The following is a 25,645-nucleotide window of genomic DNA, read 5'->3' as shown; positions in this document are numbered from 1 at the left end:
ATAATGCTTCCACTTGTTCACACCTTGTTGGTTTGATGATCCCTAACCTCCTTGATTAACTCCTAATTGCTTGCCTAATGACCTCTGATCTGTTATACGGTTCGCTTAACTTTCATTTTCGTTTATCGTTTGAGGGATCATACCCGGGATCTTATTACTTAGGTTTCTTTAACCTTTCTCAATACATTATATTCCTTTCATGATCCTCTCTTATAATCCTTGAATTTAAATCCTTTTTATTCTGTTACCTTATACTCAATTCTTTCTGTATCTGGTAGATTTTCGGGAAAAATCAAAGTGTTCGAATTTGGATTCTGACGATTTTTGCATACACTTATTTATCATATAGAGTACTAATAATATCCCAGAAGATCAATAAAAGAGCCCCTACATAGTGTGGTATGAAAAGTTTTCTTATTCAGCATAATCAGCAAAATCACTATTCATAAGGGTTTCAAAAATTCCAAAAATTGGGGTTATTTCAATTTTCCAGAAGTGTAGCACGTGATCGCACGCTAGGAGCACGCGACCGCGCGCCAGCACGTTACCGCGTGGAGGAAGCAAGCGGCCGTGTGCGTGCGGAATTTCAGATTATGGTTTTATTTGTTTTCAATTATGTTTGGGCTTCTGTTGGCGCGGTGACTCCTGGACTCTTATATAAACCTTATGGGAAGACGTTTTCTTCAACGAGAGCGAAAGCAAGAAGATTGAAGAAGACCATTTTAGCACGCAACAACGAAGAAGAGGAAGCATTAGTTTATCTTGTGATTCTTTTAATTCGTTTTAACAGTGGATGCTAGTTTTCTTTATGCTTTGAACCTTAATACTCTTGTGACGTACTTCATTATTTATTAAGTATTTTTCAGCCTTATATCGTAGTGTTATTATCATGCTTTCATATGAACCCATGGTGACGATGAGTTCTATTATGGGCTAATCGTAATCATGGGATTCTAGCGGATTTACTATAGAATTCTTTAATTAATTGTTTAATACCTTGGTATGTGGTGATTGTATGATATCTAGTATAGGTTGTGCTTATTCGTCTTATATGCGTCGCGAACATGTAAGATAGCCTGTTAATCTCTTGTGAAGCGATATTGGATCTTGAGATTTAGAACTTGCCATGCTAGCATACGTTTATGTGTTATATGCATGATTAGTGGGTAACTCTAACCGTTTTACTTGCCATGTGTAATCATCATGATAACTTGTGCTTAAATCGTTACGTTGTCAAATTCTGTAGACATATAGGGTCTCAACATAATTGATGCCTATTCAACTTCTATCTAAATTGTGGATGCTTGGTAGAATGGTATTCGTACAACGAAAGTTGGCGATTATCAATTTCGTGTTGATTCGATTAATATCATCACCATTACATGCTAAGGTTAATAACAATAACTATTGAATGACATAGTAATGAAGTTAGGATCTCATGTCTGTTAATATTGTTAATTCAAGTGTTTAATTCTCGTAGTTAATATTAGTTAACCAATCTTGATTGTTATTATCTTGGCATTGAAGAATAATCATACATTGGTGAGTAACTGTTAATTAAATATAATTAATCAGAGTCTCTGTGGGAACGAACTAGAAATCATTCTATATTACTTGCGAACGCGTATACTTGCGTGAATTATTTAGTGCATGCATTTTGCCTAACAAGTTTTTGGCAACGCTGCCAGGGAACTCGGTGTTAATTTGTTTAGTTTATGTACTTTCCATCAGTGGTCATTAGGATTCATTGATTAAGACTTGTTACTCACTGCTTCCGGTTGTGTTTCAGGTACTCTAGCGAGCATTTATGCAAACACGTTCTCGCACTCGCAAGAGAAATTTAGATAAAGCTGAGGAAACAGATAAAGCTCTTGACTTTCCGGAGAAGACAACTTTTGAAGATTCGTATAAAGAGAGTGAAAAGAAAGAACCTGAAATAATGGGTGATCGTCTAGCTCAAGCTAATCAAGCTCTTATGGACTTTTCTCGGCCTAAAATTGATGACATTCAGTCAAACATCATTCATCCGGCTATTGAGGCCAATACTTTTGAAATCAAGCCGGGCACTATTCAGATGGTGCAGAATTCTGTCTCTTTCCGAGGGGTTGCGACTGAAGATCCCAACATGCATATCAGGAATTTTGTCGAGATCTGTGGTACTTTCAAATATAATGGTGTTACTGATGAGGCTATCAAGCTGAGGCTTTTCCCATTCTCTCTGAGGGACAAAGCTAAGGACTGGTTACATTCTTTACCAGCTGGGTCCATCAATACTTGGCAAGATCTTGCATAAAAGTTTCTGGTGAAGTTCTTTCCAATGGCCAAAACTGCAGCTATGAGGAGTGCTCTTACTCAGTTTGTGCAGCAGCCAGGAGAATCTATGTGCGAGGCTTGGGAGCGCTACAAGGAGATGTTTAGAAAGTGTCCACATCATGGTATGCCTGACTGGATGGTGATCACTAGTTTCTACAATGGTTTGGGGGTCCAATCTCGACCCATGCTCGATGCAGCTTCTGGAGGCGCCTTGTGGGCCAAAAGCTATACTCAGGCCTATAATATTATTAAAATTATGGCTGCAAACGAGTATCAAAACCCAACTTAAAGGATGATGCCTGGGAAGGTATCAGGTATTCTTGAAGTTGATGTAGCTACAGCTATTGCAGCGCAGCTCAAGGCGCTGACTATAAAGGTCGATTCTTTAACCAACTATGGCGTAAATCAAATAGCTAGTGTCTGTGAGCTTTGTGCAGTCTCTCATGCTACGGATCAGTGTTCTCTTGCTAATGAATCTGTTCAGTATGTGAATAATTTTCAGAGACCACAGCAGCCTGTGTCCGTTACTTATCATCCTAATAACAGAAATCATCCCAATTTTAGTTGGAACAATAATCAGAATGTTGTTCAGCAACTATATCAGCAAGCTGCAAATAAACAGTTTAATCCACCTGTATTCCTGCAACCTTAGCAATTTGCTCATAGGCAACCATATCCTCAATAATGAGGTGCTGCTCCACCTTCTAGTGCTGATTTCGAGGAGTTAAAGTTGTTGTGCAAAAGTCAGGTTGTATCTATCAAGACCTTGGAAAATCAAATTGGACAAATGGCCAATGCCTTGCTCAATTGGCATACTTTCCAGCAATACTAAAGTGCCAGGCAGGAAGGAAGCTAAAGACCAAGTCAAAGCTGTCACCTTAAAGTCTGGAAAAGTTGTTGATGCTGAAAAAGCAAAAGATGTAGAAGTTGAAGTTGTAGATGAAGAAGGAATGGAAAAGGAAAAAGAGGCGGAACCAAGGAAGACTACTGTTGAACACACTCTGCCTGAGGGTAATACATGGGAGAAACAACTCTATCCTCCACCACCTTATCCTAAGCGATTGCAAAAACAAAAGCTGGACAAGCAATTTGGTAAGTTTCTGGAGGTGTTCAAGAAACTTCACATCAAAATACCTTTCATTGAGGCTCTTGAGAAAATGCCTAGTTATGCGAAATTCATAAAAGGTATTCTTTCAAGGAAGGTGAAACTGGATGATCTTGATACCGTTGCTCTAACGGAAGAGTGCAGTGCCGTGTTGCAACAAAAGTTACCTCCAAAGCTTAAGGATCTAGGTAGCTTCACCATTCCTTGCACCATTGGCAAGTTGTCATTTGACAAGTGCCTTTACGATTTGGAAGCAAGCATCAATCTGATGTCATTGTCTATCTTCAAAAAGATGAATTTGCCTGATCCGAAGCCCACCTACATGTCTCTACAATTGGCTGGTCGTTCGATTACATACCCACGAGGCATTGTGGAGGACGTGCTAGTAAAGGTGGACAAGCTCATCTTTTCTGCAGATTTTATCATTCTGGATTTCGAGGAAGATAAGAAGATTCCCATAATTTTGGGAAGACCTTTTTTGGCTACAGGCCGTACATTGATAGATGTGCAAAAAGGTGAACTCACTATGATGGTGCAAGATAAAGATGTGACATTCAATGTGTTCAATGCGATGAAATTCCCTACTAAAGATGAGGAGTGCTTCAAGGTGGATTTGGTCGATTCTGCAGTTACTTCAGAACTTGATCATGTGCTAAGGTCTGATGCCTTAGAAAAAGCCTTATTGGGGGATTTTGACAGTGAAGATGATGAAGGCAATGAGCAGTTACAATATCTAAATATTTCTCCTTGGAAACGGAAGCTAGACATGCCATTTGAATCTCTTGGACTGTCTGTTGCACCAGTTTGCACTGTGTGTGTACCCTGTGCATCCCCAAGGGTTTTAGACTTCTTCTTTCTGGCATAAGTTTGGGGTGAGCTTGTGTCCCTAACCCTCTTGTCCTGTGCTCTTGGTTGAGAGCTTTGTTCAATAACTATATCCTTTTGGGAGGATGCAGCTAGAAATGAGCTTTTATCCTTTTTAAGTACTGCAGTTTGTTGGGAAACTGTAGTGTGGCTAGGTTGGGATCCACTCAACTCTCCATCCTTATCCTTAGGGGTTCTTTTATGTTCACCCCTTCCCTCATCTATCTTTCCCTCCTTCACACTCCCCTCTTTGGTTTTAGTGGATTTTACAACTGGCATCTTTTGAGAGATACCAGCGGGGGCTTTCTTTGATTTGGGTTTGAAAATTTTTGCAGTTTTGGTAGCTTGGGTAGGCAACTGTTGGGTCATTCACACAGTTGCCATAGCCACACTGGAACTCAAAGAAATTAGTGAGGTTGGAATAGTGGTAGGGATAGATGAACTCACCTCACTTACTTGAGGTGTTTGCATTACAGGAAAATAGAACAGTGGCACATCCTTGTGATGATTGGCCCTGTTCAAATCTGCAATGAGCCTTCTCTCTTTAACCCAACAATCTAGTTTATTGTTAGGGTTCTCAAGCACAATCTCTTCACAGAGGTGGTTAGCTAACATCATAAAGAATCTAGCATAATACACATTTTTACCTCTTTTATTTAACTCTCCTAATTTAAAGCCTAACTCAAACAAGACAAGGTCACTGAAATTATAGAATTTATCTGTGACTAGCATGTAGAGCATGTTAAGCATTGAGATATTGACTGAATCAAAATTACTGACTTTACCTGAAAAGACCTTTGTTACAACATCACACATAAAACTCAATTCTTTCCTAAGACCCATTCTCCTAATGTCACTTAAACCCTTATAAATAGTGATTTTGCTGATTATGCTGAATAAAAAAACTTTTCATGTCACACTATGTAGGGGTTCTTTTATTGATATTTTCAGATCTTATTAGTACTCTATATGGTATATAAGTGTATGTAAAGATCGTCAGAATCCAAATTCAAACACTTTGATTTTTCCCGAAAACCCACCAGATACAGAAAGAATTAAGTATAAGGTAACATGATTAAAAGGATTTTAATTCAAGGATTATAAGAGAGGATCATAAAAGGAATATAAAATATTGAGAAAGGTTTAAGGGAACCTAAGTAATGAGATCTCGGGTATGATCCCTCAAACGATAAACGAGAACGAAAGTTAAGCGAACCGTATAACAAATAAGCGGTCATTAGCCAAGTAATTAGGGGTTAATCAAAGAGGTTAGTGGGTGATGATGTCATCACACCAATAAGAAGAAGACAAGTGTAAGAAGATGACATAAGAAAGATGACATAGGCATGGTGACATAAGCATGACAAATGAAGGGATTGGTTGGTTGATTGTGAGCCATTCATTTTTTTACCATGGTAAAAAGTCAATTAACAAAAAAAATAATATCAACCAAGCCAAAACAAATCATAACACCAAAAAAACACAAATCACTCCCATTTCCAAGCAAGAAGCTCTCGGCTTCTTCACTTTATCAAAGACAAGAAAATCAAAATCCAAGATCCAAGCATTGTTAAATTGTGAGGTAATTATCCAAGGTTCCTTATACATAGATATAGCTATCCTATGAATCTAAGCTTCCATTTCCTTCACAATCTCTTCCAATAATTCATGGAAGAAGAGGGTGAATAGTGTTTTCAAGATCTTGAAATTTTTGATCTTGTATTTTCTTTAGATAAAGCTTTAGTAAGGATTTTCAAGGGTTTTTTCAAGCTCCTTAAGTTACTTTTACTCACCAAGGAAGGTATAGTCTCATACCCTAACCTTACTTTTGTTTATTTAGAGCTTTTAATGCTAGGTTTAGTTCTTGGGAGGAATGATTCATGTATATTTAGAGTTGGGTTGGTTTTGTAATGAGTTTGAAGTTGTAAATCTTGATTATTGGTTAATGAACTTAAGTATAAGCTTTTAGTTCATGTTTGAGGGTAGTATAAATTAGAAATCTTGAGATGTTAGGGCTGTTGTAGTAAAGTATGGATGGAGTTTGGTTGTAGTAATAATTGTGGGATGATTTGTGGATTGATTGGAGTGGTACAAATTTGGTAATCGCGTAAACATAACCGTTATAATGCCTGATTTACCATAGACTGTTTTTGTTCTTAACTTCAGGACCCGTGAACTCACTGTTAGGTTTTGATCATTGCCATGATTAGATAGTTCATGTTACGAGCTTCATTTTGATATGTGTTTCGCTCGAATCCGATGTACGGTTTAGGAGAAACGACTGTTTTAAGTAACGGTGTTTCGCGAACGAATCATTACCCCTCGCTTTATTTTGAATCCTTGTTCAAGGCCCTTAAATGACTAATTGTAGTATGAAACAATTATGTAAAGTGTATTAGGCAGTTGGTAGGGTACTCGCGAAAGAATCGACTTAAAATTCTTAATGGTTAATTTATTAAAAATGGTGGAGCCGAGGGTACTCGAGCGACTTTATTGAATCGTTAAGCGGAAAAGCGAACGTTAGGGTCTAATTGGTTAAAGCCTAGTTTCTTAAGTGACTTTGGTTTAATTCCAACTTATATGTTGTTTATAGGACCAGACTCGTCCCAAGCCTTTTACCACCCCCAGTCACTTAGGCAAGTTTTCTACCCGTATAACTGTTGTTGTGATGTAGATATGTATATGCCTTATCTTGTGATAAGTGCATGATTATTATCAGCAAAGTCTTGCGATATATTGGAGTATGTGATATGATATTTATATGCATACCTGTTTCATAATCTTGATATCTAATTGTTGATTCAAATGCTTATAAGTTGAATAATACCTATGCTTGAGATAAGCAGTAGTTGCGTATACCCTTAGTATAGGGGACCCAAAGGTGAACATTTTCTAAACCGGGAGTCGATGTTCCTGAGTATATTATATATATATTTATATATATATATAGATATAGTTTTCAAAACTATTAATCGAATAAGGTTATTTGATAACTTTATTTTATTTAATGAATATTATTTTGAATATTAATTCGAGGACTTATGACTCCGCTTATTTTATTTAATGAATATTATTTTGAATATTCATTGGAGGGCTTATGACTCCGCTCCTTTTATTAAATAATATAATTTATTTTATTAAAGAATAATGTTTCGATAATCAAACTTATTTTCGATTATTCAAAATGATTTTAAAAGTTAGAGCGGATCCCAAAACTCGTTTTCAAATTTAAGATCTTCCTTTCGAAGGGATTTAAATACTCGCTTAAAAATTGAGGGATCCGGCTCTGTGGTGTATTTTATATTCGCAACGAGATTGCTGTTTTGATAAATGAATTGATTACTTTCCCAACGTTCGGGAAGTAAGTCCATCTAATTGAGTAGGTATAAGCGACAGGCCGGGGTACGGTCTATCAAAGTGTAAGTGGCCGGGTGGTAGTCCATCAACGCATAAGAGGCCGGGTGGCGGTCCAGCACAAGGTCCTAATGCGGCCAGGGTGATGACTGGTGGGGGATTCATCCATCTACTAGTAGAAAAGGTTACTTATTGGTATCTTTGCCTGATCAGCAAGATATCGGGTTTATGCCAAAATTCTTTTCTTTCCAAATTTATTGGATATTGCAACTATGTTCATACTTTACATGACAGTGGTTTTCAGGCAATGTATGAGAGATATATATGGATATATATATATATATATATATATATATATATATATATATCGGGACTTAATGAAGTATCTCGTAACTTCATTTCATTCAATAATTTTTCAAAGATCGAATCTATTCAAGTCTTATGTGGTAGTCCCACCTATGTGATGAACTTCGAAAACTTATTATACTTGGAACGGTGATAGTTCAAGTAGTTTTACAAAAAGATATAAGTATAGTGAAGTAATTGGTAACTTCATCTTCCTTTAAGCTTATATCCAGTAAGTAATTACCTTATACTTGATAAAGGTTTCTAGTAAGTTATCAATTTAGATACTTGCATTATTGTTTACACTATACATTATCTTGCGAGCTGTAATGCTCACTCTTGCTTCATTTCTTCATCACACAACAACAGTTAGAAAAGATGGCCAGACTCAAGCAGACCCAGCGCAAGCGTGTGGGAAGCGTCCCGTGTCTTCCCGTTGATATCGTAGCTGCTATAGCTGCAGAGGTAGATCTATTTGTAGATCAGGCATTCTACTTTTGGGAATCAATTATGTATAATTATAACTTATGGCAGATAATGGCAATTAACTGTAAACTTATCAAGTAATCATTTTAGGTTGTAATAACTTTTAAATTGTGGATTCAAGGACTTGTACTTATTTCAATTTCATCTCTAAGACTATAACGGGTTGTGGTGTGTGTTATTGTGGGGTCACAACATGAGGTTATTTATTTTTAATTAAGTTAAGTGTTATTTGTGGAAAGAAAGACCGTGACGACCCGGATCCCCGACCCCGGATCTGGGGGTGTTACAGAAATGGTATCAGAGCCAAGCGTTATAAACCTCAGAGATGATGCGACGATATAATAATAAACTCACAAAGATAATAAGAACTTTTGCCAAGTTCATGGTCGGACTACTTAAAGTAGCGCTGACAGTTAAAACCCTTATGGGAACCCTTATAAGTATCATGGTAGTAACTTAGCTCGTTTAATATGTAGGCGCATGAGATAGAGGACCCAGAGATGTTCGAACGTGAGCATGATGAGGCACTGCTAGATGCCGAGGATCAGGAGGAGCCTGATATGGAGGAGGAGGAGGAGGAGGAGGAGGACCCCTCAGAGGAGTCAGAGACGGAGGTTATTGCGATTTCAGATGAGGAGGACCCGGATGAGGTCCCAGTAGCTGAGGAGCATGTCGGAGCTATGTTAGAGTACACTGGTACCCCTTTACCCTCACTCCCGGTGGTCAGAGCTCCTACCCCTCCACCACTATCTTGGAGACCCTATAATGACAGCTCTGAGACCCATACTCCCGAGCCTAGGCAGACCGAGGAGGCACCCCCAGCGGCTCCGGATTCACCACCTCTCGACCCTGCCCATAGGCATTCTTTGTTAGCTCACGTCTATGTTCAGGATGTTCTGAGGACTCGAGTGGCTGTTGCTGAGGCCTGGCTGGATGAGGTCAGGAGGGAGTTGGATGCGGAGAGGGCTACTAGGCGTGCCCGAGCTCATGAGGCTAGAGCTACCATACCCCGATCCTCTAGGAGAGAGCTGACGGGGATAGAGCTCATGGCCCGCGCGAGACTCCGATCACTCCAGGGGGACAGGCATGGCAGGATCTCCAGAAGGCAGGCTGACTACATTTTCCGTCATGCGATGGAAAGAGTGTGGGAGCTGACCCGCTCCGGTGTTTGATTCAGGACCAGTGATATGGTAGTCTAGTCGTCTAGTTAGTCGAGGCCATAGTAAGAGCCAATTTTCCGGGATAGTTGACTTGTATATAGTATCACTTTCTCTGACTAGACAGATAGACTCATGCATTTCACTTTTTGGGCAGATGACTGTAGCACTGTTGTACTTTTGACCAGATCGAACTATGTATTTCTTGCATTATGTATATATTTGTTTCCTTTCAGTTTAGTTCCTTAGTGACAAGATCACTATTTTTATCGTTATTATTACTACACTTCTTTTAGAACTGTCATAATATAATAGAATTGCGAGACCTTCTTCCCATTATAAAACTGTGCAAGGCATAATATTATGTATGATTGTGACCTAACGTTGAATTTTTCCCAAAAATTATCAGTATCATGCCGCCAAGAAGGATTGGAACTAGGGCGAACCCTGGGTTTGAGGACCAGGGAAGCCATAACCAGGATGGTAGAAACCAAGAACACAGTGAAGAGGAAGATGAGGATTATGTTGAACAGGATGACTCCCGGTATGAAGAGGAGGAGGAAACATTTGATGTTGAAGGATTTGAGATAGAGGCTGGAGAAGGAGAAACTGAGGTTGAGCAACAGGTACCAAACCCAGGCATGGATCCCATGGGGCAGTTCATGTAACTACTAAAGCAGAACTTGGAACGTCAACCCAACCCACCCCCTCAAGGAAATAACAATGTTGTGGCAAACTCTTTCAGGGCTTTCAAGTCCCTTATGCCCACTGAGTTCCACGGATCAGCCGACCCTGTTGAGGCAAGGGCATGGCTAAAAGAAATGGAGAAATCCTTTGAGATTCTGAGTACCGATGAGGCACAGAAGACTGTATTTGCTACCTACCTTCTGAAAGGAGAGGCCAACTACTGGTGGGAGGCCAAGAAAAACATGGAGACAGATGCTATCATAACCTGGGAGAGTTTCAGTCAATTGTTTTTGGGAAAATATTTCCCGAGGTTTATGGAGAACCAGATGGAGCTCAAGTTCTTGGAGCTAAATCAAAATAACTTATCTGTGGCAGAGTACGAAGCAAAATTTACTGAATTATCAAGGTTTGTGCCGCAGTTTGTGAGCACCGAGGAAAAGAAAGCTAGGAGGTTTCAGCAGGGACTGAAACCGTGGATTCAGAATAGGGTGGCAATCCTTGAGCTTACAGATTATGCCACTCTGGTGTAAAAGGAAATAATTGCAGAAGCCAGAAGTGAACAGATGCAGAAGGAAAGAGAGAAGAAAGGAATAAAGAGGAAAAGTATGAGCATGGGCGGAGGTCCCGCAGGAGGGAGCTTCCCCACTAGATTTAATCGAGGAGCAGTGTCCCTACCGGGAAGGAGTGCTGGGTTTAAGCGGCCAATGAGTGTGAATGTGAGCCAGAGCGGCCAGAAGTCAGGAAGGTCCTATTCCAACCAGTCTCGACCCCCATTACCAGCCTGTAACACTTGTGGAAGGATGCATTCTGGGGAGTGTAAAGGAAAGCCGGTAATCTGCTTCAAGTGTGGTCGAAAAGGTCACTATTCGGACAAGTGCACTTCGCCAACCCCCATTACCCGCCCAACCACCACTTGTCATCAGTGTGGACGCCCGGGTCATTGGAAGAGGGAATGCCCAATGAACAAACCAGCAGCTTCGGGAGCCAGCAGGGTTGCCTCCAATAAGCCATCTACCGTGAGGACTTTCAACATGACAGTGCAAGATGCTATGAAAGACTCAGATGTGATAGCAGGTACCCTTTCTCTAAATTCAGTCAGTGCAAATGTTTTATTTGATTCTGGAGCAACTAAATCTTTTATATCAAAGGACTTTGCGCATAAATTAAGACTTAAGGCTGAACCCTTGATAGAACCCTTACAAGTGGAAATAGCCAACCATGAAATTATTCATGTTAACCAGATTCACCCCGCCTGTGAGTTAGGCATAGGGGAACAATCTTTTAGTGTTGATCTGATTCCTTTTAAATTAGGGGAATTTGACGTAATTTTGGGAATGGACTGGCTATCTGGCAATGATGCTCAGATAGACTGTAAAGGAAAGAAAATTAAGTTGAATATCCCAGGGAAGAAAGAAGTCATATTTAGAGGGAAGAGGCAGACGCAGAAATTTTTGACCATGGCCCAAGCCAATAAGATGCTACGAAAAGGAAATGAGGCTTACCTAGCCTATGTGGTGGACACGTAGAAGGAGGTGCCCAACTTGCAAGACATTCTGGTAGTCAACGAATTCGAAGATGTGTTTCCACAAGACCTTCCGGGATTACCACCCGATAGAGTAATTGAATTCGCTATTGAGTTGGCCCCAGGGACAGCGCCAGTTTCAAAGGCACCATACCGGTCAGCCCCATTAGAAATGAAGGAATTGGCTACCCAATTACAAGAGCTTTTGGATAAGGGTATGATAAGACCCAGTGTGTCTCCGTGGGGAGCACCAGTATTATTTTTTAAGAAGAAAGATGGGAGCATGAGGCTGTGTATCGACTACCGAGAGTTGAAAAAGCTAACCATAAAGAACAGGTACCCGTTACCCAGAATAGACGATCTGTTCGACCTGCTAAAGGATGCTGTTTATTTTTCCAAGATTGACCTGAGAACTGGATATCACCAACTAAAGATTAAACCCGAAGATATTCCCAAGAATGCATTCCGTACCAGGTATGGGCACTATGAGTTCTTGGTAATGTCCTTTGGATTAACCAACGCCCCAGCGGCTTTCATGGATTTAATGAACAGAGTATTCAAGAAGTACTTGGACAAGTGTGTTAAAGTTTTTATCGATGATATTTTAATCTACTCAAGGACCGAGGCAGAACATGCAGAGCATTTGAGGATAGCTTTAGGAATACTCAGAGAAGAATAGTTATTTGCCAAATTCTCAAAGTGTGAATTCTGGCGGAAGGAAGTACAGTTTTTAGGACATGTGGTCAATAAAGAAGGAGCATTGGTCGACCCCTCCAAGATAGAGGCGGTCTCAAATTGGGAAAGGCCAACCACACCCACATAGTAAGGAGTTTCATAGGATTGGCCGGCTACTATCGTAGATTTGTACAGGACTTTGCGAAGATCGCAGCCCCTTTGACACGACTTACTCGTAAGACAGAGAAGTTTGAATGGACAGAAAAATGCGAGAACAGTTTTCAAGAATTGAAGAAAAAGTTGGTAACGGTCCTGGTGTTGGCATTGCCACACGGAAAAGGAGATTTTGTGATATATAGTGATGCGTCGCACAAAGGATTAGGGTGTGTGCTTATGCAGCACGGTAAGGTGATTGCGTATACGTCGAGACAACTGAAGGAATACGAGATTAGATATCCTACTCATGACCTTGAGCTCGCGGCAATAGTTTTTGCCTTAAAAATTTGGAGGCACTACTTGTATGGAGAGAAGTGCGAGATTTTCACAGACCATAAGAGCCTCAAGTACATATTTACGCAGAAAGAGCTCAACATGCGCCAAAGGAGATGGTTAGAACTAATCAAGGACTATGATTGTGAGATTCTCTATCATCCAGGGAAAGCCAATGTGGTGGCTAACACCCTTAGCATGAAGGAAAGACTCAAAATGATAATGACTTCGGAGGAATTGATAAGGGATTTCGAGATAATGGAAATAGAAGTAAAGGTAACCGGAGCCAGAACTGAAAAGCTGTTTGAGATCTCGATGCAGCCAGAATTATTGGAAAAGATTAGATTGTGCCAAGAAAAAGTAATGAAGGAAGGCAGAGAGTCAATGACTGGAGAAGAGATCCATAGTGAGAGAGATGATAAAGGGATAATGAGGTATTCCTACCGGATTTGGGTTCCGAATGTTCAAGAGCTTAAAGACGAGATTTTGGATGAAAGCCATAGTTCAAGGTATTCCATTCACCCGGGGAGCACCAAGATGTATAGGGATTTGAAGGAGTATTACTGGTGGCCCAACATGAAGAGGGACGTAGCAGAATGGGTAAGCAAATGTTTGACTTGCCAAAGAGTAAAGGCAGAGTACCAGAGACCCGATGGGCTTTTACGACCCCTGGAGATTCCCGAATGGAAATGGGAACAGATAGCCATGGATTTTGTTGTAGGCTTACCAAGGACGAAAGCCAATCATGATGCCATATGGGTGATTATAGACCGACTGACAAAGTCAGCTCATTTCATTCCTATCAATGAGAGATACACGGTCGATAGACTGGTGGACATTTACCTTAAGGAAATAGTGACGCGACATGGAGTCCCAGCGTCGATTGTCTCAGACCGAGACCCCAGGTTCAACTCCAGATTTTGGAGGAGCTTTCAAGAATATGTGGGGACCAAATTAAACATGAGTACCGCTTAATTACCATCCCTAAACGGATGGGCAAAGTGAAAGGACCATCCAGACACTAGAGGATATGTTGAGAGTTTGTGCAATAGACTTTAAAGGAAGTTGGGATGATCACTTGCCTTTGATCGAGTTTTCTTATAACAATAGCTTTCATGCCAGCATCGGAATGCCGCCTTATGAGGCCCTGTACGGAAGAAGGTGTCGATCTCCCTTATACTGGGATGAAGTGGGGGAGCGAAAGATGCTCGGACCCGAAGTGGTCCAAAGGACCAAAGACATAGTGGATCTTATCAGAGGACGGCTTGTAGCAGCCCAAGACCGATAAAAGAAGTATGCAGACCTAGCCCGAAAGGACAAAGAGTATGAAGTAGGGGTCTTAGTACTGCTAAAAGTATCCCCTTGGAAGGGATTAATGAGGTTCGGAAAGAAAATGAAACTAAGCCAAAGATACATTGGACCTTTTGAGATACTAAGACGGATTGGGAAGTTAGCTTACGAGCTAGCCTTACCCCCGAACCTACAACAAGTTCATAATGTGTTCCATGTGTCAATACTAAGGAAGTATCATCGGGATGCCAGACACATAGTGGAGTACAAGCAGGTGGATATGCAACCAGATTTGACCTACGTGGAGAAACCAGTAAAGATTATGGATAAGAAGGAACAGGTGCTTCGGAACAAAGTGATCAAGCTAGTCAGAGTGCTATGGCAGAACCATAATGTGGAGGAATCAACTTGGGAACAAGAGAGCGCAATGCTAGAAAAGTACCCCCTAATTGTTATCTATCTGATTCCGGGATGGAATCCTTTTAAGGAGGGGAGACTGTAATAACACCAAAAATTTTGAAATTTTTGTAACCCTTATAAATAGTGATTCTGCTGATTATGGTGAATAAGAAAACTTTTCATGCCACACTATGTAGGGGTTCTTTTATTGATATTCTGAGATCTTATTAGTACTATATATGGTATATAAGTGTATGTAAAGATCGTCAGAATCCAAATTCAAACACTTTGATTTTTCCCGAAAACCCACCAGATACAGAAAGAATTAAGTATAAGGTAACATGATTAAAAGGATTTTAATTCAAGGATTATAAGAGAGGATCATAAAAGGAATATAAAATTTTGAGAAAGGTTTAAGGGAATCTAAGTAATGAGATCCCGGGTATGATCCCTCAAACGATAAACGAGAACGAAAGTTAAGCGAACCGTATAACAGATAAGCGGTCATTAGCCAAGTAATTAGGGGTTAATCAAAGAGGTTAGTGGGTGATGATGTCATTACACCAATAAGAAGAAGACAAGTTTAAGAAGATGACATAAGAAAGATGACATAGGCATGGTGACATAAGCATGACAAATGGAGGGATTGGTTGTTTGATTGTGAGCCATTCATTTTTTTACCATGGTAAAAAGTCAATTAACAAACAAAATAATATCAACCAAGCCAAAACAAATCATAACACCAAAAAAACACAAATCACTCCCATTTCCAAGCAAGAAGCTCTCGGCTTCTTCACTTTTTCAAAGACAAGAAAATCAAAATCCAAGATCCAAGCATTGTTAAATTGTGAGGTAATTATCCAAGGTTCCTTATACATAGATATAGCTATCCTATGAATCTAAGCTTCCATTTCCTTCACAATCTCTTCCAATAATTCATGGAAGAAGAGGGTGAATAGTGTTTTCAAGATCTTGAAATTTTTGATCTTGTGTTTTCTTTAGATAAAGCTTTAGTAAGGATTTTCAAGGGTTGTTTCAAGCTCCTTAAGTTACTTCTACTCACCAAGGAAGGTATAATCTCATACCCTAACCTTACTTTTGTTTATTTAGAGCTTTTTATGCTAGTTTTAGTTCTTGGAAGGAATGATTCATGTATATTTAGACTTGGGTTGGTTTTGTAATGAGTTTGAAGTTGTAAATCTTGATTATTTGTTAATGAACTTAAGTATAAGCTTTTAGTTCATTTTTGAGGGTAGTATAAATTGTAAATCTTGAGATGTTGGGGCTGTTGGAGTAAAGTATGGATGTAGTTTGTTTGTAGTAATAATTGTGGGATGATTTGTGGATTGATTGGAGTGGTACAAATTTAGTAATCGCGTAAACATAGCCGTTGTAATGCCCGATTTACCTTAGACTATTTTTGTTCTTAACTTCAGGACCCGTGACTCACTGTTATGTTTTGGTCATTTCCATGATTAGATAGTTCATGTTACGAGCTTCGTTTTGATATGTGGTTCGCTTGAATCCGATGTACGGTTTAGGAGAAACGATCGTTTTAAGTAACGGCGTTTCGCGAACAAACCATTACCCCTCGCTTTACTTTGAAACCTTGGTTAAGGCCCTTAAATGACTAATTGGAGTATGAAACAATTATGTAAAGTGGATTAGGCAGTTGGTAGGGTACTTGCAAAAGAATCTCCTTAAAATTCTTAATGGTTAATTTATTAAAAATGGTGGAACTGAGGGTACTCGAGTGACTTAATTGAATCGTTAAGCGCAAAAGCGAACGTTAGGGTCTAATTGGTTAAAGCCTAGTTTCTTAAGCGACTTTGGTTTAATTCCAACTTATATGTTGTTTATAGGTTACCAGACTCGTCCCAAGCCTTTTACCACCCCTAGTCCCTCAGGCAAGTTTTCTACCCGTATAACTGTTGTTGTGATGTATATATGTATATACATTATCTTGTGATAAGTGCATGATTATTATCAGCAAAGTCTTGCGATATATTGGAGCATGTGACATGATATTTATATGCATACCTATTTTGTAATCTTGATATCTAATTGTTGATTCAAATGCTTATAAGTTGCATAATATCTATGTTTGAGATAAGCAGTAGTTGCGTATACCCTTAGTATATGGGACCCAAAGGTGAACATTTTCTAAACCGGGAGTCGATGTTCCCGAGTATATTATATATATATTTATATATATATAGATATAGTTTTGAAAACTATTAATCGAATAAGGTTATTCGATAACTTTATTTTATTTAATGAATATTATTTTGAATATTCATTCGAGGACTTATGACTCCGCTTATTTTATTTAATAAATATTATTTTGAATATTCATTTGAGGGCTTATGACTCCGCTCCTTTTATTAAATAATATTCTTTATTTTCTTAAAGAATAATATTTTGATAATCAAACTTATTTTTGATTATTCAAATAAAGATCGTACTTACGTATAAGTATATCTTTGGTTATTTATTATTCATTTCAAGTATAAGTCTTAAAACTTCTACTTCAATTATTTTTATAAGGATTATCATTATGGGAATATTATTTAAATAATAATATTCAGATATTTTCTAATATATCTGGGCTGATTTATTTCATTAAATCAGCATTACTCCAAACATTCTTAAAAATGTTTTCGAGTCTTCAAAATGATTTTAAAAGTTAGAGCGGATCCCAAAACTCATTTTCAAATTTAAGATCTTCCTTTCGAAGGGAATTTAAATACTCGCTTAAAAATTGAGGGATCCAGCTCTGTGGTGTATTTTATATTCGTAACGAGGTTGCTGTTTTGATAAATGAATTGATTACTTACCCAACGTTCGGGAAGTAAGTCCATCTAATTGAGTCGTCATAAGCGACAGGCCGGGGTAAGGTCTATCAAAGTGTAAGTGGTCGGGTTGCAGTCCATCAACGCGTAAGAGGCCAGGTGGCGGTCCAGCACAAGGTCCTAATGCGGCCAGGGTGATGACCGGTGAGGGATTCATCCATCTACTAGTAGAAAAGGTTACTTATTGGTATCTTTGCCTGATCAGCAAGATATCGGGTTTATGCCAAAATTCTTTTCTTTCCAAATTCATTGGATATTGCAACTATGTTCATACTTTACATGATAGAGGTTTTCAGGAAATGTATGAGAGATATATATGGATATATATATCGGGACTTAATGAAGTATCTCGTAACTTCATTTCATTCAATAATATTTCAAAGATCGAATCTATTCAAGTCTTATGTGGTAGTCCCACCTATGTGATGAACTTCGAAAACTTATTATACTTGGAACGGTGATAGTTCAAGTAGTTTTACAAAAAGATATAAGTATAGTGAAGTAATTGGTAACTTCATCTTCCTTTAAGCTTATATCACGTAAGTAATTACCTTACACTTGATAAAGGTTTCTAGTAAGTTATCCATTTAGATACTTGCATTATTGTTTACACTATACATTATCTTACGAGCTGTAATGCTCACTCTTGCTTCATTTCTTCATCACACAACAACAGTTAGGAAAGATGGCCAGACTCAAGCAGACCCAGCACAAGCGCGTGGGAAGCGTCCCGCGTCTTCCCGTTGATATCTTAGCTGCTATAGCTGCAGAGGTAGATCTATTTGTAGATCAGGCATTCTACTTTTGGGAATCAATTATGTATAATTATAACTTGTGGCAGATAATGGCAATTAACTGTAAACTTATCAAGTAATCATTTTGTGTTGTAATAACTTTTAAATTGTGGATTCAAGGACTTGTACTTATTTCAATTTCATCTCTGAGACTATAACGGGTTGTGGTGTGTGTTATTGTGGGGTCACAGCATGAGGTTATTTATTTTTAATTGAGTTAAGTGTTATTTGTGGAAAGAAAGACCGTGACGACCCGGATCCCCGACCCCGAATCTGGGGGTGTTACACAAAACGTATATATAAGCTGACATAATCTAGCAAAGTATACTACATTCCTATCCTCTGTCATCCTAACCCCTATAACCTTCACAAATTCAGTTTGATGTGGCTCCAATAAATGTGGAGTCACAGCCACAATCTCTAGTTATAGAAGAACCTCAAACACCAAACTCACCAACAAATTCTCTGGATGTGGATATTATAAACACATCAATTCCTGATTCCCCTTCTTTAACTCTGTTGGGGAAGCCAAAATCGAGTGCAAGTGAGCATCATCTTTTAGATGATTTGTTGGCTCACTTGCCAATTCTTTCAGGAACTGTTGTATCATCTGTGCCCAAGATATCTTCAATCAGCACAGAGTCAACAATAGTTTCAATTCCCAGCTCATTCATTTCTTCTCTCTCGACGGATATTTCTCATCCATCGAGTAGTGATTGTATCCCTACGGATAAGCTTGACAGCAGTTATCCGTCGGATAGCAAATTCACTCACTCGATGGATATCACTCATCCGTCGAGTATCTCTGCACAACTTCAAACTTCATTTATTTCATGTAATATCCGGGATATATCGTGTAATTATTTTTGCTATTAAATAAATATTATCTGTATTCAGTATCTATTCTATGAATTAATTATTAAGTGTTATCGGTGTTTGGATATTTAAAAATATTATTAATTGAGTATTTTAATTTTTATATGTCCAAAATAAAATATAGATAACTGTCATATCTTCCTAATTATTTTTATGTTGATTTATGGATTTATAAGGATCATATGAAATTTACAAAATCTTTTTCCGAGCATTTAAAATCTATTTTATAAAAACGGGAACCAATCGACGTCATCCGTTGTTACGTTCTTGGAACCCGAAACTCTTCCGAGAACTCCTTCCTAACCTAATTGTAATATTCTGAGCATATTCCATGTTTCGACTTTTTCGATCTGGCGTACGGTTTGTTCTGCACGGGTCCCGGCGCAACATTTTCGATACAATATTCGTTTCGGTAAATCAATAAAACCCGTATTTTCGATAAACGGGAGCTTTTTATTAAACTATCCCAATTATCACCTCGTAGTACGTGTAACCAGGCGCTGAGACCAAGACTGCAGTACAAATTGTACTGGTTTGGATAATTATCCCGAAAACCGATACCGTTTGGATCAGTTTTTATAAATAAACGTACCGTTTTATATCCGAAATGATCCAACGGGATACTAATTTTCCGTAATTATAAATAGCTTTTCCCGTATTTATTTCGTATCAAAATCATTTGCAGATAGATAATTATATAATTTACAGAGAAAAATCATATATTCTTAAATCTTTCTGGGAATCAAACTACTATTTGGAGGTGTTATTGAAATCTGCTCGGGAAGTTCTAGTAACCAAAACGGAGGTTTTGAAGGGTACTATCATATTATACAAGTTTCAGAACTGCAGAATCAAAGGTTGATTTTATATAAATTTATTTATTTTCGAATTATTTTGATTAAAAGTATGAATTTTTGTTCGGATGATTGTTTGTATGATTTGATGCTTGCATGTTATAGAGCTTGTTTTCCTGATGATTTTCATATGTCATACGTCTGATTTGGAGTTCAATAACATGCTTAAAAGTGGGTTTAATTTTCGAATTTCAAAATTAGGGTTTATAACCCGTATGAATTTTTCAATTGAAATTTGGGGGGTTTTGATTTAGGGGTTATTAGCTGTTGATTTATAGTGGGTTGTGTTCCTTATGAAATTTGCAATCGATTGATATATAGCTCGTTGACAGAGGATTAGTGAATCGAAGGGAGTTGTATCTTGAAGTTTTCCGATGTTCGCCGGAAACCGGCGATGTTCTTGGCCAATTTCCGGCCAAGTCTGGGATTATTGGTGAATTTTGATTGCAGATATAGATTCCTGGTATTGTGTAGTATTGATCTGGAGCTTGTGGTGGTGGGAGGATGCCGGATTCGAGTTCTCCGGCCACCCCCGACGTTTTCCGGCGACTGGACTGCAAAATTGCAGTTTGGTCCTTGTAGTTTTAAAAACGATACAGTTAGGTCCCTGAAGTTTCCAGACTTTGAAAAAAGTGGATTCCTGTTTTAAAAATGTTTAAATATCATATTTTCTATTTATTTTTATTATAAAAATTCATTTTTAATTTCTGAAAATTCTAAAAATTAGTATTTTAATTCCGAAAATTATTTTTAATTCAGAAATAAATCTGAATTAATTAGTTAATTAATTTCAGTTAATTTTAATTGATTAATTGGTCAATTAATTTGAAAATTAATTGATTAATTGATTTAATTAATTATTAATTAATTTTAGTTAATTATTTAGTTAGATTTAATTATTTAAAAATGATTTAAAAATTCCAAAAAATAGTTTCGAGCTTTAAAATATTATTCTAAATTATTTCCAAGGCTCGATAATTATTATAAAATTGTTTCGAAGCCAGAATTGGCCAACCGAAACCTGTTTATTAACCCGAAATTGATCCAACGACCCGTTTTAATTCCGAAAAATGTTTTAAAAATTATTTTAAATACCAGAAAGCCTATTTATGACCCGAGACTTCTTTATAAATGATATGTCATTGATTATGTGATGTATTATGTGTTATACGTGACTTGTTGATTGACTATCGGTCTATATATTCGGTGTTTACTTGATTATTGTGTAACTTTCAATCCGTTAATCGGATTTGGGTGAAACGAAGGGTAGATAAAAGTATGTGTTGAATAGAATTCTATGAGTCGATTATTGATAGATATTTATGATATGTGAGTAGAAGAGGCAAGACGTAGGAAGGGGAAACAGGTATTTGAGGAGTAAGACGATTGTGATTGGAAGCGAGTGCAGTGTAGTAAGCTAATACCAGGCAAGTGTTCTGAACTTTCTCGAGATACTATAATACTTGCTAGTCTTGTTGATATTGCAAGTGCTTTGTGACACTGAAACCCAAACCCTGATTCCAGTTATTGTTCTTGAGCCATGAACTTTATTCTTTCTAAGCTATTGACTATTGTATACCCCAAAAACGAACCACAAATCTATGATACTACTCCAAAAATACATACAAACTAAAAACCAAACACTGAACTGAGTTACTTATATACTCAACCCATTGTATCCTATTCTTTGAAAGCTCAAATCTTTGAAACCCTGAAATGTTGATTCATTTGTTATTCAATTCTTTCATTACCTAGCATCCAAGCTTTGAAATTATCTTGTTGATCCGTACAAGGATTGAAACCCTTTCATTGTTAAGCACTTACTGTTGTTAATGATTCTGGTGATTGTTTATTAGTGTTTATTCTGTTATTATGTTGGAATTGGATTGTTTTTATAAAATTGTGGACCAGATTCGTGGTCAGACCATATAATGGTCAAGTTAGGCCAATGTGTGCCTTGGATCCAGTAGTTAGAGCAGTGCTGTGTGCTTTGCTCGGGGTTAGTGCGTGACTGATCAGCAGCCTAACCTTGGTTTTTAAAATAAAAATATAGTATCCAGTTCTAAATCATAATCCATTGTTCACTTGATATCATTACCATGTTCACTTGATGATCATTATTCTCAGTTTTGTCATTGTGACTTGCTGAGCTAGTTAGCTCATTTGTGCGATATTGTTTCTATTCTTTTTCAGTTAAGAAGGAACCAGTTGGTACCGCGGATCCCCAGTCCAGAGCGAGAGCTAGGGGTTCAGGTTGATTGAGCTGAGCTAGTAGGCTTCTTTTAGGATAATTTAAGTCTGTAAAAGTTTGTAATAATGTTTAATACTTAGTTTGAGTTTGAATGATTGGGAGAACGGTATGTAATATAAGTAGATGTGTGGCTTGTGTGCATACTTTAACCTGTTGCGATCCGTGATAGTTGGTAAATAGGGTGACTGCATATTATTAATATCTGTATTAATGTTATAAGCAGGTTATAAATAAGGTGTGTGGACCCCAAACTTCTGACTCGGGTTTGGAGGGCGCCACAGGTTTGGTATCAGAGCTACAGGTTATAAGTCACTGACACAAGCCTAGGTTGATGGGAATGGGTAGAGGGTTAGGATTAGAAGTAAGGAATAAGAAAGATAGAACGTCGAGAGGTTGAGTGCTTCGGTATATCAGGTATTAGGGTAATTTACATTATGGTTTGACATTCTTATATTGCGATATGATTTCAGATAGCAGCGATGGCCGACTCCTTTATTCCCGTATCAGCTGATCACTCAGAGCCTTCAGTTGGAGTGCCGTCTTTGGATCCACGCCCTGTTGTTCCACCAGTGTTGGCTATACTACCTCCACCTGTGTTGCGGCCCGTACCACTGCAGGCTATTCCACCTCCAGGCATGAGGCCACCTGTCAGAGGACCCTCACCTGCTGATTCAGGCTTTACTAGTCATTCAGTCACAGGAGTACCTTTTCAGTTCTCTTCCTATCCTGTCCCATATCATCAGTTTGAGGCTTGCCTTATAGAGCAGCGATTCCTACAGGGTCAGATCCGGGAGTTATTGCATATCATGCGTACCAGAGAGATGGGGAGTGGTGAGAGGCGACTTAGGGAGAGGCTCCAGGCATTTCGTAGAACAGCTGCTATGAGGATTGTTGAGGCTACACATGAGGACATCACTCCTGATTTCTTAGTGGAGTGGGCTAAGTGGGTTCCAGAGGAGCTTGAGGAGATTGGAGGTCCAGACTTGCCATGAGCCAGAGATTTAGAGATGGAAATGCTGAGCAGTGTTGTTATGGTTATGTAGTATGTACATTAGTGTTTAGTGTGTATCAGTAGACTTTTGAGTTGTATTTATAGACTAGCTATGCTGACTAGTGAGTAGGTTGTAGTACCCCTTTTTGCTTTTACTTCTGAAGCGTCTTTACGCTTGTACCACCCTAAACTTTTGATCTATATATATATCAGTACCTTTTTCCTTTCCAGCACTGTCATTTACTTTATTGCACAGGTTTTACCTTACCTTATTTATTGCACCAGTTATACCCCTATGATACCATGTACCCTATTTTCCATAACTGTTTAAATTCTGTAAAGAAGCATGCAATTTACTTAGTTACAACTGTTTTCAAAAAGAGATATTTCTGTTTTATAAAACTTTTCTTTTATGCAAAAGATTGATTCAAAAGCTAAATAAGTTGATTGATTCTTTACAGAAAAATGCCTCCCAGAAGAAATACCTGCACCAACACCCAGAATGAAGAAACCAACAACAATAACAACCAAGATGATACAAATCCAAATGTGAACCCAGGACCCATGGACTCAGCAATAGCCCATATTCTTCAAATCTTGGCCCAACAAACAGTTCACCTGGCACAACAACAACAAAGGCAGACCAACCCCCAGGTAACTTTTAAAACTTTTCAGGCAGTAAATCCACCAGAATTCAAGGGTTCCTTAGAGCCAATTGAAGGAAATATTTGGCTAAAGGAAATAGAGAAGGCATTTGCCTTAGTGAAAGTAAAGGAAGAACAGAAGGTTGAGTTTGCAAATTACTATCTGAAGAATGAGGCCACATATTGGTGGGAGATGGTGAAGACATTGGAAGGTACATATGTTATTACTTGGGAAAGGTTTAAGGAATTGTTTTTAGAAAAGTATTTTTCTCAGTTTGTTCAGGATCAAATGGAGCTGAAGTTTTTAGAATTAAAGCAAGGGAACATGTCAGTAACAGATTATGAGGGTAAGTTCGAGGAATTGTCAAGGTATGTACCGTCGTATGTGGATACTGACAGGAAGAAGGCTAAAAGATTCTAGCAAGGTTTGAAACCATGGATCAGGGGGAAGGTAGCCATTTTTGAATTGGATACCTATGCAGGAGTAGTACAGAAGGCTATGATCGCAGAGACAGAGAGTGAGATGTTCCAGAAGGAAAAGGAAAGCATGAAAAGGAAATTTGAAGGGAATGAGGGCCAGTCACAACCAGGGAAGTTTCCAAATTTTAAGAAGGGCAAGTTTCAGCAAGGGAGAAACTTTAATATCATGAGACAGAATGCAGGAGACGGAGGCCAGAGCAACCGTCCAGTTAATGCAAATCAGCCAAATCAGTTGAGACTAACTTTTCCGGATTGTCAAGTGTGTGGGAAGAAGCATGGGGGAGTTTGTAATAAGTTGAATGTGGTATGTTTCAAATGCAACCAGAAAGGGCACTATTCGAGGGAGTGCCGGAATCAGCCAGCAAGAGAGTCAGGAAACAAGGATCAGCCTATCCGGAATCCAGCAGTAAAGGTTCCGGCCATTGGATTTATGTGCTTTAAATATGGGAAGCCAGGACATATGGCCAGGGATTGCAAGACACCAGCCCTAGTCAGTAATGCATTAAGGATTATGAGATCTACCCCAACAGTGAATGAGACTCCAAGGGATAGAGTTTTTGATATGTCTGTGAAAGATGTTATCCAGGATACGGATGTCGTAGCAGGTACGCTTAATGTAAATTATTTATGTGCCAAACTGTTAATAGATTCGGGAGCAACCCGATCGTTTGTTTCACAAGATTTTGTTAGTAAGTTAAATTGTCCAGTGGAGTGTTTAAATGAAATAATGACTGTGGAATTAGCAAATCAAGAACGTGTATCTGTTAATCAAGTTTGTGGGAATTATGAGATTGGGATTTCTGGTAGTAAGTTTTGTGTAGATTTGATACCATTTAAGTTAGGAGAATTTGACGTTATATTAGGGATGGATTGGTTATCTAAGCACGATGCCCAGATAGATTATCGAAATAAGAAGGTAATGGTGAAGACGCCAGATGAAAGAATAGTAACGTTCAAGGGTCAAAAATAAGTAAAGAAGTTCTTAACGATGATTCAAGCCATAAAGTTACTACGACAAGGATGTGAGCATTTCGTAGCATATATGATTGACAGAAGTCAAGAACCAACAAAAATTGAAGATATTCCAGTTGTGAATGAATTTCCAGATGTGTTTCCCGACGATTTACCAGGACTTCCTCCAGATAGAGAAATTGAATTTGCGATCGACTTAGTACCGGGAACAGAACCAGTATCCAAGGCCCCATACAGAATGGCGC

At 38.5% G+C, this 25,645-nt stretch overlaps 1 non-coding gene across 1 annotated transcript; it reads right to left on the bottom strand.

Moving 5' to 3' along the window:
- Nucleotides 1–2,332: 2,332 nt before the first annotated feature.
- Nucleotides 2,333–2,439, bottom strand: LOC141675667 (small nucleolar RNA R71). Its single transcript, XR_012556309.1, has one exon. It is a non-coding gene; the product is annotated as a small nucleolar RNA R71 (small nucleolar RNA).
- Nucleotides 2,440–25,645: the final 23,206 nt, after the last annotated feature.

Source organism: Apium graveolens, chromosome 7, assembly GCF_009905375.1.
Source record: "Apium graveolens cultivar Ventura chromosome 7, ASM990537v1, whole genome shotgun sequence".
NCBI lineage: Eukaryota > Viridiplantae > Streptophyta > Magnoliopsida > Apiales > Apiaceae > Apium > Apium graveolens.
This window is presented reverse-complemented; position numbering and strand designations above follow the sequence as displayed.